This window comes from Eschscholzia californica, unplaced genomic scaffold (assembly GCF_041429995.1).
Source record: "Eschscholzia californica isolate CP2 unplaced genomic scaffold, dmEscCali1.0.p SCAF_2, whole genome shotgun sequence".
In the NCBI taxonomy this organism is placed as follows: domain Eukaryota; kingdom Viridiplantae; phylum Streptophyta; class Magnoliopsida; order Ranunculales; family Papaveraceae; genus Eschscholzia; species Eschscholzia californica.
The window spans coordinates 4,265,463-4,283,263 of record NW_028238309.1 but is presented as its reverse complement, the minus strand read 5'-3'; the positions used below and the strand labels follow the sequence as shown (position 1 = coordinate 4,283,263).

The 17,801-nt window shown below is 33.5% G+C and overlaps 1 long non-coding RNA gene across 1 annotated transcript; it reads right to left on the bottom strand.

Moving 5' to 3' along the window:
- Positions 1 to 6,658: 6,658 nt before the first annotated feature.
- LOC147555419 (uncharacterized) lies at positions 6,659 to 9,975 on the bottom strand. Its single transcript, XR_015235141.1, has 3 exons — positions 9,781 to 9,975; positions 9,134 to 9,195; positions 6,659 to 7,016 (listed from the first exon to the last, which is right to left on the bottom strand). It is a non-coding gene; the product is annotated as an uncharacterized LOC147555419 (long non-coding RNA).
- Positions 9,976 to 17,801: the final 7,826 nt, after the last annotated feature.

Here is a 17,801-nt window from a genome sequence, read left to right as displayed (position 1 = left end):
GAAAATAAAAATACATGGCTAGGTTTATATAGAGAAAGCTAATTTATCGCTTCCACTTAATATTCTTCTAGAAGCTCCTACCTAATATGCATCTAGAAGCTCCCTCGATAATGATGTTGGCCCCACAAAAGAAAAGTTTCGTAGGTTCCCAAATATGTCACCTACCACTTCAATAAAAAATATGTCAAAAAAAATAATCCGGTAAAATCTTGATTTTGGAAAGGCAACATATTAAACTCCAACCTAATCTTGAGCCTTTTAGTTACATTTGTAGTCATCCAATTTAAGATTTTGCTTCCTGTTTTTTTTTTTCTTTTTTTTCTTTTCAATGATTTTAATTGAATCAAGATTTTGTTTTAGTTTCATTTATGTTCCATATTTGTAATGAATGGGAACTAATTGAAATTGAACTTCACTGTGACACCCATTTAGATATTTGAACAAAAATTTAATCTGGCTTAGGGATATTAAACCATTTGTTTTGTCATTGGAAATCAATTGATATTGGTTAATGCCTTTTTCAATTTGTTATGATTTTGAACAGAAATTTAATGATCTAGGATGAAATAGAATTGTGTCAACTTGAGAAGAAATTAACAAATAGACTACCGTGAAAATGGTAGAAATTTAGAAAAACCCTAAATGGTTGTGAGAACAAACCAGTATGTCATGTTTTGCGTGCAGGAAAGGAATTTGAAGCTTCTATCTAGGTTACAAAATACAGAGAAGTTCAAAATTCGACCAACGTTAATCACGAACTAATGCTTCATCGAGATGACAATCAGGGTTTAGGGTCTTCAAAATCGAGATTTGGGTTGTTGAAAGTACATCAATTTGCTTGATCGAAACTTCAATCAGGGTTTAGGCTCTTGAAAATACATCAGCATCAATTTGCTTCAACCACCCAGGGCCGTGCAGTGGGCAGTGCGGGCAGGGCGCCCGCACTGGGCCCCCCACTGCACGGGGCCCACAATACTTCCCTCTTTTTTTGGAAAAACAATACTTCTTTTTAATACTGTTAGAAAAAGGTAGCTAATATGTGGACAACTAGTTTTTTTATATGGACAACTGGGTAAGAGGTGGAAAAATACTAATCACTTTTAAAGGGGGACAACCAAAAACTTCTCCTAGTTTCTCTCTCTATATCTGACTGGCTCCTCCTCAATTTCGTATTTCTTCCTCTCTTCTATCTGTTATTCTCTCTCTAATATGACTAGTTCCTACTTTTAAAAATCAAAATTAACCTAATTAATAAAGTAGGGTATTTTCTTCTTTTTGTTATCAACTTTTACCCCAAGACCATGAAGGTATTAATTTGTAACATCCCATGTTTTCGGAAAAAAAAATAAAAGACAACGGTTAAAAGAAGGACTATTTGGTATTTAGAAATACATTAAATTGGGGGTCAAATGGTAACCAAAGGAAATGGATTTAATTAGATAATAATATAGAGGGACTTGTGTTTGAGGTCTATGTAAATGGAGGGTTTAAAAGGAATTAATCTCATGGCCACTTCTTTATTAAACATGTGGCAGCTCAAATTTCCTTGAATTCCCACCACCTAACCACTTATGCTTCCACGTGACAACCAAATTCCAGCATAACCCCACGTCCCCACCTACTTCTTTTTTTCCAATTTCATTTCTGTTCCAAACGAATTTACAGATGATGAGAGAAAGGAACAACGTTTGGGAAATAGGGTTCATAGGGATATAAACTTTATTCGGTGTTTCTTCGCGCTCGTTCGTCGGAATTCACTGAAATTTATTTCAGGTAACTCTAATCGACTTGTTCTACATATCTATCCGTTTAAAATTTTCTATTTCGTCCGTTTTTGGTGGGTTTACGATAGTTATTTCGATAACTGTATAGTTGGGTCTAATATCTCTTGGGTTCGTAATTTAGAGCTATTTGGGATAGTTATAGTTATATTTCTTCGAATGGTTTGTGTTCAGAAACATGTTTAGAAGATTGTAGACTATTTTGGGGTGTTCATATATAGACGGGTTGCTGCCGAAGTATTTTACGGCTCAAATTTGATATTTGGATCAGTTTTATAATGAATTGGAATAAAGATGGTTACCCGAACCTTGCCGTATTTAACATAAATGGATAGGTTGAGTTATGGATTCGTGACATTGAGTTCATTTTATGATTTGATAGTTCTAGCTTCATAGTATTGAGTTCGTTAAATAAGTTGTCAGCTTATGAAGACTCGGAAATGTAAAATAGAGTTCATGGGTTTGTGCGTTGGTCCGTAAGGTCTATCGGTTGTTCGATGGAACGTCTCAATGATCTCTTTAATGCCCGATAGGACATTCCTAGTATAGTTTCATTCATTTTATGTATTTTTGCTCTGCAAGAGGACTTTTGACAGTTATATGACTGTCAAATGACCGTTTTGCCCTTTCATATTTCAGTAGGACTAATGAACTGCAATAGGGAGCTCGAGGAGAAGTGGAGCTTAGTCAGGAGCACCATTGGAAGCGAAGAAGAGGTAGGATCCTATGAATCTTACTTGGAGCACGGGCATTCCCCGTTTCACCATTATATATATAGTCATTTTCTTCTCTTTATGGTTCTCTAGTTAAATTTATGATATGATATGGTATGATATGAATGTAGTGGTGTGCTATATGTTATGGATGTATTTCTTTTCAAAACAAATTGGTTTTTCTGAAAAATAATCACATGGAGGCGGAATCGCTTGATCTGTGTGATCGTTTTGTGTGAATTGTAAACACGTGGTGGCGGAATCGCTTGAGCTGCGTGTATAACATGGAGGCGGAATCGCTTGATCTGTGTTACGTGTATTGATTGTTTGACGCCGGGCATTGGTTGGTCCCCTTGTTTATATTTCTGTTATGGATTAGCCATGAATTCATGTTAAGGGTTACACTCGGTGCGTGTGGCCATCCGTTTGGTAACGACCATTCTTGTTTACCCGGAATGGGGTCCGAGAGAGATTGGGAGTTGGGGTATTCCGACCCTTGGAGTGATTAGGGGACTGACCAGTGCCATGTTTGTTTATTTATTCTGCTAAGCCACTGGTAAGTGTGGTTTGAATTCTGTAATGTCTTGTGTTTGATACGTACAATGTTTCACCGAACCGAAAGAGGGTGTTTACCCAAGTTTTCTTAAAAGAAAATACTTAATCCCTGAAAGTGAAAACTTGTAAAAGCTTGGCTTTAAACAGGGTTTACCCTACCTTGAGACACAAGAACGCTCTTCTCCTTCGGTTGATGGGACTTGTTAGGAGGGCTCTGTTCTTGTAGCTTTGGGAGCCTATCAGATCATTTAATATTATTATAGGTTCATGCATATGTTTGGGTATTCTTCGAATGGTCAATGAGTTACCTTGCGAGGAAGCGTCAGATCTGGCCGGAGATAGGGCGCGCCTCAAGACGAGATAATTGTATCGCCGTGGGTATATGGCTCTACTAAACGACGATACTCTTATAGTCGTCTGGGTAAGTCATGACATATTCTAAGCGTATCATTGTTTGGGTGAGATTTACTATTCGATGCGTATTGAGATCACAAGCCAGCCCGATGGGCGATGATGACGAAGGGAGAGTTACGGAAGCTCTTACCGAGGTATTACGTGGATCCATGTGTACACTGCAGTAGTCAAACGCTCGATAAGGCGCTGCCTGCCTACGCACTAACAAAGGCCTACCGGTTCTTCCTAGCCGAATAGTAGGTGACCCCGACTGAGGGCGTATTCAGTCGTGATCTTGGTAAGCTAGAAGAATTATCTTGCTATATTGTTTTGCTTCGTGTGCATATTGATATCTCTGTATATATATCTGTATATATGTAACACTTATAACTATTAATATATTAAAACGTTAATGTGTGTGGTGCGGGTAGGATGTCTAGGTATCCTACTGAGCTGACCTTCGGGTTATCTCATTCCTATTTGTTGTTGTTCAGTTGCAGGTATTGGTGACCCGGAGTGACATAGTTTACTTCGACGGCTCACATTATGTAAGATTATAACTTCTATTGTATTTTCAACATAATCACAACGTTAATATTATATATGTATCATCTAGAATAGTTAGGATCGTTCTCTCACTCGTTTGCGATTGTACACATGTAAATAGTATGCACATTATCACTTTTTATTTGATGTTATTGTTATTTAGAAGTTTGTGAGATATGTATGAATGTTTGACAGGTTTTTCAGGTTTGATATGTTCAATTTATAGAGGAGACTCTGTCCAAATTCAGTCTCTTCTGTGAACTATTCATAAACATTAATTCAAGTTGTTTTTCTCTTTATGAAAACTATTTTGGGTTACATATTTTCCGAGCATATTTTCAAAAGGTTTAAACTATATTTGATTTTCCGCTGTGTTTGTTCTTGATTTGTAACCCGTGATGAGAGTTTTGGCTTGGGTTTATATTTGAAACTGGTTTTAGTGAGTCTGAGACCGAGTTTCTTTTATAAACTGCCTGGCAAACCGTGATTCGGAACACGGGGCGTCACATAATTTGTTCTTCATTTACTTTCTCTCTCTAAACAAGAGGGAAGAAGAGATGGTGATGGTGGACTAATTCCAAAAAACCTTAATGTTGCCAACAAATGGTAATATCCAAATGAAATTTGGAATGATTGTTTATTCATGTTGAGCCTGGAGTAATAGAAGATAAAGCCCAAAAAAACCCTAAAAATAAGAATGAGATCTTAAAGATTTGATCACCTTTACAAAAGAAACCCTAAAACATGAGCTAGAGTCGGATAAGAACTGTAAGAACTTCATCAAATCTCTTTCAAAATCAAGAAATTCCTGTGACAACTTAATTGATCAAGAAAATTACTCCCTAGAAAAAACGTTTTTTCTTCATTTTTCAGGTTTGAAATTTGGATGGGTGGTGGTGGCCATTTGAAGAACACGGTGGGTAATGGTTGTTTGGAGAAGGTGGAGGTGAAGATTATGTCTACACCCAAAATGATTGTCCATATAAGAACTTTGTTTGTCCAAATATTGGCAACCTAGAAAAAAAGTAAAACGAGTGTAGTTACTAATTGGCTAATAGCCAATTAAATTTTGTTTCCTTCAAATTCACTTTACCGTGTCTTAATTTATTTGAAATCTAATTGCTTTCTTACACACAACGTCTTGTCTCTCTCAAAATCTAAACATTCCATAAATGTTTTATTTTTTCTTGATCTCTTCCTATCTATTACTTATTCTCTTTCTATGTTGTAAATTATTTCCCTAACTAAATCTATAATTTATTCTCTCTATATAGTAAAAAGTTAGACCTCACCCAATATAATTTTACAGTTTCAATGGAAGGATTCATCTTTCTTTCAAGTTAATGAGTCCAGGTAGCTTTTCAAAAAGAAAACAAAATCGTTTCGTTTCAAATCTGTATTTTTGTCTTCTATTATTTTGGTGTAACGTCAAATTTCTTTTTATTATTTTTTATATTTTTCTCGTTATTTCACCAAATAATAATTACGTTTCTTTCAACAACAAAAAAGCAATTATTACATTTAATAGTTAGCATATCGGTAGTATATTGATCAATACTTTGTTATGTTTTTGACATAAATTCTTTGTATATGTAACGATTTTGAATTCTTTTTTAACGATTTATAGGTTATTGTTATGTTTTTGACATAAATTCTTTGTATATTTACTGCTTTTAAGAGCATCATGTAGCGGTAAGAAAAAAATACTTTTTGTTCTTAGTATATTTAGTCATCATAATTGTGTCTACCAAAGTAAATATTTAGTATATTTTTTTTGTGAAGATCTAATTAGATTTAGTGTTAATATTTTGATGTTTTACACAAATACAGGGTGAGTTAATTTTTTTTGGTTAGACTGTTAAATTATTTTGTGTTTGTTTGTTTTTTAACTTTTTGAAATACATTTTTTTACACTCTTGACTATACAAGAGGTCCAAAATAAAATTTTGCACTGGGCCCTCAAAATCTCAGGCACGGCCCTGGTCGGGTGTGTATACGATAATAAATACAAAATTATATTCTTCCTAAAACGATTTTTTGTTTCTCGTAGTAGTGTCTCACGGACATAAATAATACGTTGCAAACAAGCACAACACAATATAGTTGTTCATAGTCCACCACTCTTTGGTGTAACGGTTGGACACCCCTCTTAAGTCTATGATGTCGTGGATCGAGTCTCGGTGGAAGCAGTTTGCCATCAAGATTTATCCCATGTAATTTAGGCTATAAACAATGAAATAATTTTTTGGGCTTTAAGCCTCTTTGTTGTTGGATTTTAGGCCTCTTTCATTCTTAGTTTAAATTAGGCGGGTATCGTGCTTATTCCATCTTGATGATGTATCAATGCCTTGTAACAACTAATGTAGAACGTAGTCGAATTCTCAAAAAAAATATAGTTGTTCATAATAAGTGTTGAATAGAAAAATAAATTCGAACTAGTGTATCAAGATAGATCTGGCTTCTTTCATTTTCATTTGACAAACTTGATGATGCTAGTTAAGAAGTTAATGACTAACAGAAAAGGACTCCGGAGTTAACAAGAGAATGAGAAACAAAAAAGCAGAAAGGTAAGTTCATGAGAAGAATCTTGCATCAAAAAAAAGTTCATAAGAATGATAAAAATGTGGTTTGCTTTTCAGATGTACAGGGAACTAAATCTTTTTTTTTTTTTTATCAAAACCATACTTTCATTCATCAGTGAACATCACAAAGTACATGGTAGAATTCTTATTCTTCTCCTCTGAAAACTTCATGAGAGTTACATACATTCAAATGTAAAGTGCCTCATGAAAGGAAAATAATTGACTAGACACAGACACAAAGATCCTATAGATCGAGAATTAAAGACCTTAAAGGTCGACAAAAAGAAAATTACTAACAATAATATTAAACTAATAAAAGTGAAATCTTGATTGTTCTTTTCTCTTGACTTGTAATTTCATCTTCAATCTTCTTGAATTTTTCATCATAGAATGAGGTGATATTGAATCTTCTATTCTCACTGACATCTTTATCCGTACTTCCATTCCTTAAACATATATAATCACCAACAAATGGATTAAATCCTTTATCGAATTTAATTTTTGTAACTTTAGGAAATGAATATGTGATCCATGTTAGAGAGAAAATAACAAGAAAAAGAGGAAGAATCCAGGAAGAAGTACTGTGTTGAATAAGATATGATCCATAGAGTCTCTTTCTAAAACCTACAGTCCAAGATCTTATTATAGATATAATATAAACAACAAAGAGGAAAATCCGGAGGAGAGATCCCTCCTCCAGAAAAAGGGATACTAAATCTAATTGGGAAGGAAGCAGAGACCGAAGGCAAGATAATCAGGGACCTAAACTTGGAACGACCAACTGATCAGATATGATATGGATTTCCCAATTTGATCATATCACTAAACCCCCATTGATATCTTATTAAAGTGAAACTCTGATTTTTAACCCTAAAAAAGAAGAAAAAGAACTTTTTTTGAAGATGGAGAACTTTTGTGAAGGTTGGGAAATGCTAAGTATACAAAGAGTCTTTGTCAAGATTTTAAAATTTAGACGAGTATGCAAATTATGGGGAACCCTACTCACACAACATTACTTCGTTAACAATCATATACAACGCCAACTTAATCATAATACTAATGAAAACCACATTATTACCCAAAGTGGTCAATCCAAAACTTCTTTTAGTTTTCTATGTTTGATTAAGTCATCATACAAACAAAATAGATCCCAACTCTACCATTTAGAGTTTGTCAAACAGAACATCATAGGATCATCTTCTTACCTCAAACTACAAAAACTCATCAACCACCCTGCTTTTAAGTGGAAAAAAAACCTAGTTGGTTCGTGCAATGGTTTAGTTTGCTTCTCTGGGTATCGTTACAAGAGACCTACTTACATATGTAATACAATTACAAAGGAATACCCAGATATTAAACATGTGGTTTCGTTTAAATAACCGAAACCACATGTTTGATACAAAGAGTTACATCGACGGCTGAAGATGGTTCTTGGGAGATTAATGAATTCTTTCGTAATTGTTTTACATATGTAAGTAGGTTTGCGGTAAGGATACACAGAGAAACAAACTAAACCATTGCATGAACCAACTAGGTTTTGTTTCTCACGAGGAGGGTGGTTGATGAGATTTTGGAGTTTGAGTTTAGATGATGATCCTTCTAGAATGTGGTGGTGTTTATTGACAAAATCTAAATGATAGAGTTGGGAGCTATTTTTATTGTCTGATGACTTAATTAAATATAAAAAACTAGAAGAAGTTTTGGATTGACTTTTGGGAGTAATGTGGTTTTCATCATGATTAAGTTGGGTTTGTATATGGTTGTGAACAAAGTTGTGGTCAGTGACTAGGGTTCCCCATCATTTGCATAATTCTTCTTTTTTTTTTTAGGGTTTAGTAATACGATCAAATTGGGAAATCCCAAATTTTAGTCGTATTTTGTACCCACACTAGCAACACACTTGTTACAAATGCTCCACCACATTAAAAATGTTATTTTACCCTCCATTAATCAGTCTTCGGATTTTCATTGCCAACTTTGTACTTCCTTATACGAGAGTATATATTTAAAAAGATTCTACCCTCCATTAATCAGTGTACGGATTTTCCTAAATAAGTTCCTAAAATGGATTTTATCACGTGTACTTGAACAATTATAATTAAGTTCCTGACATGGATTGATCTTATATAATCTTCAGTATTGAGCTCAAGCTCATACTGAATCACTACTCGATTTAAATTTGCATATTTCTCAAAATGATACAATTTTAAATTGTAGCTTCATTTTCAAATTTTGGAGTTCAAGCATGATGCAAGTTTAGATATGCTAAGGAAAATTGATAAAGTTATTAATTTACCTTATAAGGTAACACCGTAATGATTTTGAGTTGAGCTTTTTTGGAATGTGAAAAGATTTCAGAAGATACTATATTTACTAAAGTGTAACTCGTCGTACAAACACTATTAGAGATCAAGCTTAATGAAGTATGATAGTAAACAATATTGAAATCAAATGAATGAAATTAAGAGTATCAGATCTGATTGGTAAAGATTGTAAGGAAAGGAAATATAGTCATAGATGTATTGCCAAAAAAAAAGTCAAAAAAATCTAAAATATAGCATACCTTGGTTTTAAATCACTTCCTTTACTGTTCCATAAACCTCGATAAATTCTGTAGAGGATAATCTAAATAGAACAGAACGAGCAAAGCTAGAAAGGGTTAGCGCAAAGAAAATTATTCGAGTTTATGAACACAAGAAACATTTGGCATGATAAAGATAGGGAGCTAAATTCTGAAAAGAAGATGGATCCTCTTTGAGAAAATAAAATTTGGCGTGGAAATGTTTGCCTGCAACATTTTATCAATTGATGTTTAATGTAGATCTGATTTTGGAAATAAGTTGATCTGACACATGAAATTGATTTTGGTTAGATCTGACAAAAAATAAAAATTGATATGAATCAAAATTGAGTAAGGGTAAGTAAACAAGTGAATAAAGATTAAAACTCTTTAGTTTTAAATTGGATTGTGATTTGAAAAAACTTAAGAGATAATTTAAGAGCGAATATGAGAACAGATTGAAACAAATCAAAGAAATGAATAAATGGTTAAGAGGACAACAAAAGTAACAAACTAAAATATAAAGATTAATGAACTGCAAAAACATATCTCATCTAAAGAAAATTTTAAGCTGTAAAGAAGATATGACCAGAGAAATAATTGTAGAAAAAAAATCTTGAAAATGAAAAGAATAAAAAGAAAACACAAACCTTATATTTCAGATAGTGTCCTTTTTGGTTCTACTGTTTTTATCAATCCTCCAATGGAGAATTGAGAAGATAGTAAAAAAAAATTATAAAGATTAGAGGAGGGGAATGAAGAGAATTACTGAAAACAAGATGAAACATATGAAAATAAAAATACATGGCTAGGTTTATATAGAGAAAGCTAATTTATCGCTTCCACTTAATATTCTTCTAGAAGCTCCTACCTAATATGCATCTAGAAGCTCCCTCGATAATGATGTTGGCCCCACAAAAGAAAAGTTTCGTAGGTTCCCAAATATGTCACCTACCACTTCAATAAAAAATATGTCAAAAAAAATAATCCGGTAAAATCTTGATTTTGGAAAGGCAACATATTAAACTCCAACCTAATCTTGAGCCTTTTAGTTACATTTGTAGTCATCCAATTTAAGATTTTGCTTCCTGTTTTTTTTTTCTTTTTTTTCTTTTCAATGATTTTAATTGAATCAAGATTTTGTTTTAGTTTCATTTATGTTCCATATTTGTAATGAATGGGAACTAATTGAAATTGAACTTCACTGTGACACCCATTTAGATATTTGAACAAAAATTTAATCTGGCTTAGGGATATTAAACCATTTCTTTTGTCATTGGAAATCAATTGATATTGGTTAATGCCTTTTTCAATTTGTTATGATTTTGAACAGAAATTTAATGATCTAGGATGAAATAGAATTGTGTCAACTTGAGAAGAAATTAACAAATAGACTACCGTGAAAATGGTAGAAATTTAGAAAACCCCTAAATGGTTGTGAGAACAAACCAGTATGTCATGTTTTGCGTGCAGGAAAGGAATTTGAAGCTTCTATCTAGGTTACGAAATACAGAGAAGTTCAAAATTCGACCAACGTTAATCACGAACTAATGCTTCATCGAGATGACAATCAGGGTTTAGGGTCTTCAAAATCGAGATTTGGGTTGTTGAAAGTACATCAATTTGCTTGATCGAAACTTCAATCAGGGTTTAGGCTCTTGAAAATACATCAGCATCAATTTGCTTCAACCACCCAGGGCCGTGCAGTGGGCAGTGCGGGCAGGGCGCCCGCACTGGGCCCCCCACTGCACGGGGCCCACAATACTTCCCTCTTTTTTTGGAAAAACAATACTTCTTTTTAATACTGTTAGAAAAAGGTAGCTAATATGTGGACAACTAGTTTTTTTATATGGACAACTGGGTAAGAGGTGGAAAAATACTAATCACTTTTAAAGGGGGACAACCAAAAACTTCTCCTAGTTTCTCTCTCTATATCTGACTGGCTCCTCCTCAATTTCGTATTTCTTCCTCTCTTCTATCTGTTATTCTCTCTCTAATATGACTAGTTCCTACTTTTAAAAATCAAAGTTAACCTAATTAATAAAGTAGGGTATTTTCTCCTTTTTGTTATCAACTTTTACCCCAAGACCATGAAGGTATTAATTTGTTCTTCATTTACTTTCTCTCTCTAAACAAGAGGGAAGAAGAGATGGTGATGGTGGACTAATTTTAAAAAACCTTAATGTTGCCAACAAATGGTAATATCCAAATGAAATTTGGAATGATTGTTTATTCATGTTGAGCCTGGAGTAATAGAAGATAAAGCCCAAAAAAACCCTAAAAATAAGAATGAGATCTTAAAGATTTGATCACCTTTACAAAAGAAACCCTAAAACATGAGCTAGAGTCGGATAAGAACTGTAAGAACTTCATCAAATCTCTTTCAAAATCAAGAAATTCCTGTGACAACTTAATTGATCAAGAAAATTACTCCCTAGAAAAAACGTTTTTTCTTCATTTTTCAGGTTTGAAATTTGGATGGGTGGTGGTGGCCATTTGAAGAACACGGTGGGTAATGGTTGTTTGGAGAAGGTGGAGGTGAAGATTATGTCTACACCCAAAATGATTGTCCATATAAGAACTTTGTTTGTCCAAATATTGGCAACCTAGAAAAAAAGTAAAACGAGTGTAGTTACTAATTGGCTAATAGCCAATTAAATTTTGTTTCCTTCAAATTCACTTTACCTTGTCTTAATTTATTTGAAATCTAATTGCTTTCTTACACACAACGTCTTGTCTCTCTCAAAATCTAAACATTCCATAAATGTTTTATTTTTTCTTGATCTCTTCCTATCTATTACTTATTCTCTTTCTATGTTGTAAATTATTTCCCTAACTAAATCTATAATTTATTCTCTCTATATAGTAAAAAGTTAGACCTCACCCAATATAATTTTACAGTTTCAATGGAAGGATTCATCTTTCTTTCAAGTTAATGAGTCCTAGGTAGCTTTTCAAAAAGAAAACAAAATCGTTTCGTTTCAAATCTGTATTTTTGTCTTCTATTATTTTGGTGTAACGTCAAATTTCTTTTTATTATTTTTTATATTTTTCTCGTTATTTCACCAAATAATAATTACGTTTCTTTCAACAACAAAAAAGCAATTATTACATTTAATAGTTAGCATATCGGTAGTATATTGATCAATACTTTGTTATGTTTTTGACATAAATTCTTTGTATATGTAACGATTTTGAATTCTTTGTATATGTATCTTTACTGCTTTTAAGAGCATCATGTAGCGGTAAGAAAAAAATACTTTTTGTTCTTAGTATATTTAGTCATCATAATTGTGTCTACCTAAGTAAATATTTAGTATATCTTTTTTGTGAAGATCTAATTAGATTTAGTGTTAATATTTTAATGTTTTACACAAATACAGGGTGAGTTGATTTTTTTTTGTTAGACTGTTAAATTATTTTGAGTTTGTTTGTTTTCTAGCTTTTTGAAATACATTTTTTTACACTCTTCACTATACAAGAGTTGTCAACAAAAAAACTATACAAGAGGTCCAAAATAAAATTTGGCACTGGGCCCTTAAAATCTCAGGCACGGCCCTGCAACCACCCGAATTAGGGTCTTGAAGATCGAGTTAATTATCAATTTGCTTCTATCTAGGAGAAGATCTAGATTTCGGAGACCCACATAAGAATCAATGACGACGACTAAAAATCCGAGACGAGCAAGGGTTAGGGAGGGTTTATTTCTTCCATTGAAAGGGCTGAAACTAGGGTTTCTTTCAGACAGAGGAGAAGATCTAGGTTTTGATTCCATTGAAGGACTGAAATTGTAGTAGTAGTAGTTGAGAGTTTCTTGCTTCAATTGAAATTAGGGTTTTTGAAATTTGTTTTAGGATTAAGAGATTGAAAATTAGAAAAAGGGTTAGAGAGTAAGAATGGGTTCGCTTTTGTAGAGAGACAAAGCATGGAGTAAGAGAACATAGCTCTCATTGAATGTATGTGTGAAGTTAGAGAGAGAGAGAGTTACAGAACGACCATTTGGGGGTGAGACTTGAGAGAAACTAAATTCAGACCGGGTAGCGGGCGAATCTTTTCGGACAGGTAGCGGTCGGGCATATCAGACCGGGGCTCGAATTTGAGCCCCTGTCCGAGTCCCGCCCACTAATACCCGGTTCATCGGGTCGGGTATGCCCGACTTGGATTCCATCCGGGTTTCGGGTACTAACGGTCCGGGCGGATTGGCAAGGTCCCGGGTTCCCAAACCGTTTTCCCAGCCCTAGGCACAACCCTAACAGTTGCCACTGTTACGAGGGTGTAAAATGTTTTAAGGAAATAAAATTTATTCTCGACTACAAAATAAATTCTTAAATAAATTCATTAAAATCAAGTATCTGTACGAGTAAAAGAAAAATAAAATTATCAAAAGTAAATTAGATTACCAAAAACATTTTGACTTTTTTACTTATAACATTTTTGCCAAATATACTTTTGAAATTTTTTTTACTTTTTTAAAGCAAAAGTACTTATACTTTTGGTTGCCAAACGACACCAAAAGTATAATATTTATAGTTAAGTCCTCAATTTCAGCGTGTTTCTACTTACCCGTCTAAAAATCTAAACTGGACCGTTGGAGAGGCCAACGGTCCAGATTATTTCCCTATTATATTGAATTATCTCCCTCTTTCTATGTTCAAAGTTCAAAGTTCAAACTCATCTCTCTCTCTCTCTATTGAATTATATTAATGACATACAGAGAGATAAATCAACCTCCTTCAACATGACTTCAAACCCATCATCTAGCTAGTTTACCTTGTAATTGTTCTTCTAATTTACAATGGCTTTCTTTGTTTTTCTCTTCTACTTTTCTCTTCTAGCTAGTTTACCTTGTAATTGTTCTTCTAATTTACAATGGCTTTCTCTACCTTCTTATCTACATGGCTACATCTGATCATCATAAAAAAAAATAGTACTACCCCAAAGAGAAAGAGAATTAAAAAACCAAAACAACCATCTTCTTGGGATCAAATCAAGAGTCTTCTAACCTGTAAACAAATTGAAGGCACGCAAGTTCTGTTGGAGATTAGAGGTATAGATACTTCAATAAACTCAAATAAACTCAAAATATTCACATCACCATACTTTCATATAATAAAGTTTCTTTAGATCTACACAATCTCATAAACATAACACACAAAGTTTTGTCACAATATTTAACTAGATTTGAAGTTGGTTCTTACCTTAAACACAATATTCATACTAGATCTATTTATTCTTCTTCTTCAAGTTTCTTCTATACTATTCTCCTTTTACTTTCTCTCTCTAGATTGTTCTTAAACTAGTCAAACAAAAGAACTCTCTACACCCTTTTAATTAATTTCATGAGACTTTTTACTTTTTTACCCCTTCTAGTTTGATAAAACCATTTACTCAAGCCCACATTTTATATTGGGTCCAAACCTAAATTTGGTTTAAAAGCCACCTTTCAACATCTCCCCTTAAATCAAATTTCCATAGCTTCTCATACCTAACATCTACTTCAATCTTTCAAAGACATCATGCTTCAAGAGTTGTTCATCAAACTTTTCTTCTTCGGGAACACTATTTAAGATTGTCAACTTGACATCAAATTGATAACTTTTCCATGAATATTTACCCGATATATAGACCCATATTTTCATATGAATAAAAGGAATATATACCTAACTAAAATCGATGTCGACTCTTTGCTTGTAACTTTTATCTACAAACCTTTCTTTGTACTTTTTGACTTCACCACTTGCATTCATCTTTGGTGTGTATGCACAATTTACCCCAATAGACTTGTACCTCTCTGTCAACTCATATGCATCATTCTTTTCAATTGTATTAATTTCTTCATCCATTGTTTTTCCATTTTTTCTTCGTGAATGACTTCTTCATGACTAGTAGAATCATAATCCATGAAAAAGCAACATAAGTTCACTTCTTTTTCGTTATCAATAACTTCATAAATCTCTCTCAAACTTCTTGTTTTCATTGGTCTTTCACTAGAACTTCCTTCCGATGATGAGGATGATGGAGATGAAGTTGATGGTGATGATGATGCTCTACACATTGGTGTTTGTGGCTCTCTTTGAATTTCGCTTGGTGCTTCTTCTTCTTTTTCACCTTCAAGCTCAAGTTCAACTTGAATAGCTTCTTTTCCTTTGCATTCCCATGTCATTTCTTCTTCAAATACAACATCTCTACTAAGTAGAACTTTATTGGTAGTTGGATTAAATAACTTGTAACACTTTGTTTGCTCACTATAACCAAGGAAGATGCATTTTTCACCTTTGTCATCAAGGTTTGTTCTTTTTGGTTCCGGTATCTTTGCATAAGCAATACATCCAAATATCTTTAAATGAGATATACTAGGCTTGTAATATCCCCATGCCTCTTGAGGTGTCTTCATATAAACACTTTTAGTGGGACATCTATTTAACAAGTATACGGCACATGCAACGGCTTCACCCCAAAATTCTCTAGGCAAACTTTTTTCTTTTAACATGCTTCTTGCCATGTTTAATATGGTACGGTTTTTTCTTTCGGCTACTCCATTTAGTTGTGGTGTGTATGATGGGGTAAGTTCGTGAATAATTCCATGTTCTTTGCAAAACATATCAAAGTCTCTTGAAGTAAATTCCCCACCTCTATCCGATCTTAGTTTCTTGATAAAATACCCACTTTGTTTCTCAACCATATTCTTGAATTCCTTGAACACTTCAAATACTTCGGATTTATTTTTCAAGAAGTATACCCATATTTTTCTACTATAATCATCAATAAAAGTGAGAAAGTAATTGTTACCTCCATTTGTCATTGGCTTCAATGGACCACAAACATCGGTATGCACAAGCTCTAGAGGATTGTAAGCTCTCCACCTTCCTTCTTTAGAGAAAGTTGTTCTATGATGCTTCCCAAAGATACATCCTTCACACACTTTATTTGGGTGATCAATATATGATAAACCCCTTACCATGTCCTTGCTTGCCAAAGCTTTCATTCCATCAAAATTTAAATGTCCAAGTCTCAAATGCCACAACCAAGATTTATCTTTCACAATAAAGTTTAAGCATTTTGCATCACCATGTTGAATGTTTAAAGGAAATAATCTATTCTTTGCCATTTTCACCTTAGCAATTAGAGTTCCACCTTTATCTCTTAATGTGAGATGAAGATCCTTCAATCTTATATCATAGTCTTTTTCCAAAAGTTGCCCCAAACTTAATATGTTATTTTTCATTGTGGGAACATAATAAACATCGAAAATATAGTTATGTTTTCCATTTTTGAGTTGAATGAGGATATTACCTTTCCTTAGCACCGGAATCTTTGACGAGTCACCAAACTTTACACACCCTTTCACACTTTCATTCACTTCAACAAACAATTCTCTTTTTCCACAAATATGATTACTTGCACCGGTGTCGTAATACCAAGTATTTGTTTGTGATTCACCAAGTCCATCGCAAGAAAAAAGCAATGTAGGATCTACATTTATTTTTACATCATTTTCAACAAGATTTTCATCTTCACGTACCTCATTTTTTTTTGTTATACCAACATTCATTACCATAATGTCCAAGTTTGTGACAATTATAGCATTCAATATTCCTTTTATCTCTACCTTGCCTATTATAAGGTCTAGTAAAGTTTTCCCTTTCTCTTGGTTCATTTGTTCTTCCTCTATTAAAGAATTTTTTTCCTCTTTGACTTCCAAATTCACTTCTACTATTATCATAATCTCTACCATAGCTCTTATAGTCTCTTTCTCTTTGGGGTGCATATTGTTTTTCTTCTAGAGTGAGTTTTGCTTGAAGTACTTGATCCACCAAATAATTTGAAGTGTTTGCACTATTTCTATTAACCCTTTGTTCGTGAATTTGCAATGTCCCCGTCAACTCATCCACCGTCATAGATTCTAAATCTTTTGACTCTTCAATAACAATAACCACATTAAACTTAGGTGTCAAAGAGCTTAGAATCTTCTCCATCACCCTAACGTCATCACATTTTTCGTCACACCTTTTTCATTTCGTTAACATTCGACAATACTCTTGAAATATAATCGGAGATAAGTTCCCCTTCATTCATGCTCAACTTTTTAAATTCACCATGCAAAATTTGGAGACAAACCTTTACCACTTTATCAATTCCTCTAAATGAATTCTTGAGAATATTTCAAACCTCTTTCGATGATTTTGCTTCGGACACTTTTTCAAATGTACGGCCATCAATTCCTTGATAGATAAGAAATAAAGCTTTTTTATCCATTTTTCTTGAGTCTTTAAGAACACACTTTTGTACATCATTCATAATAATCTCTTCTTCTTGAGTTTGTTCTACATAGCCATTTTGAACAATATCCCATATGTCTTGAGAGCTTAATAATACCCTCATTTGGATACACCAATGTTCATAGTTCTCTTTAGTTAACCTACGTACTTGAGGTTGTATCATCATATTTGACATTTTCTTACAAGATCCCCAATTTTTTTTTTTCACAAACCCTAGATCTCAAAATGTTGAATAAAAGCTTGAAATGATAAACTAATATGGCTCTGATGCCAATTGTTGGAGATTAGAGGTATAGATACTTCAATAAACTCAAAAGATTCACATCACCATACTTTCATATAATAAAGTTTCTTTAGATCTACACAATCTCATAAACATAACACACAAAGTT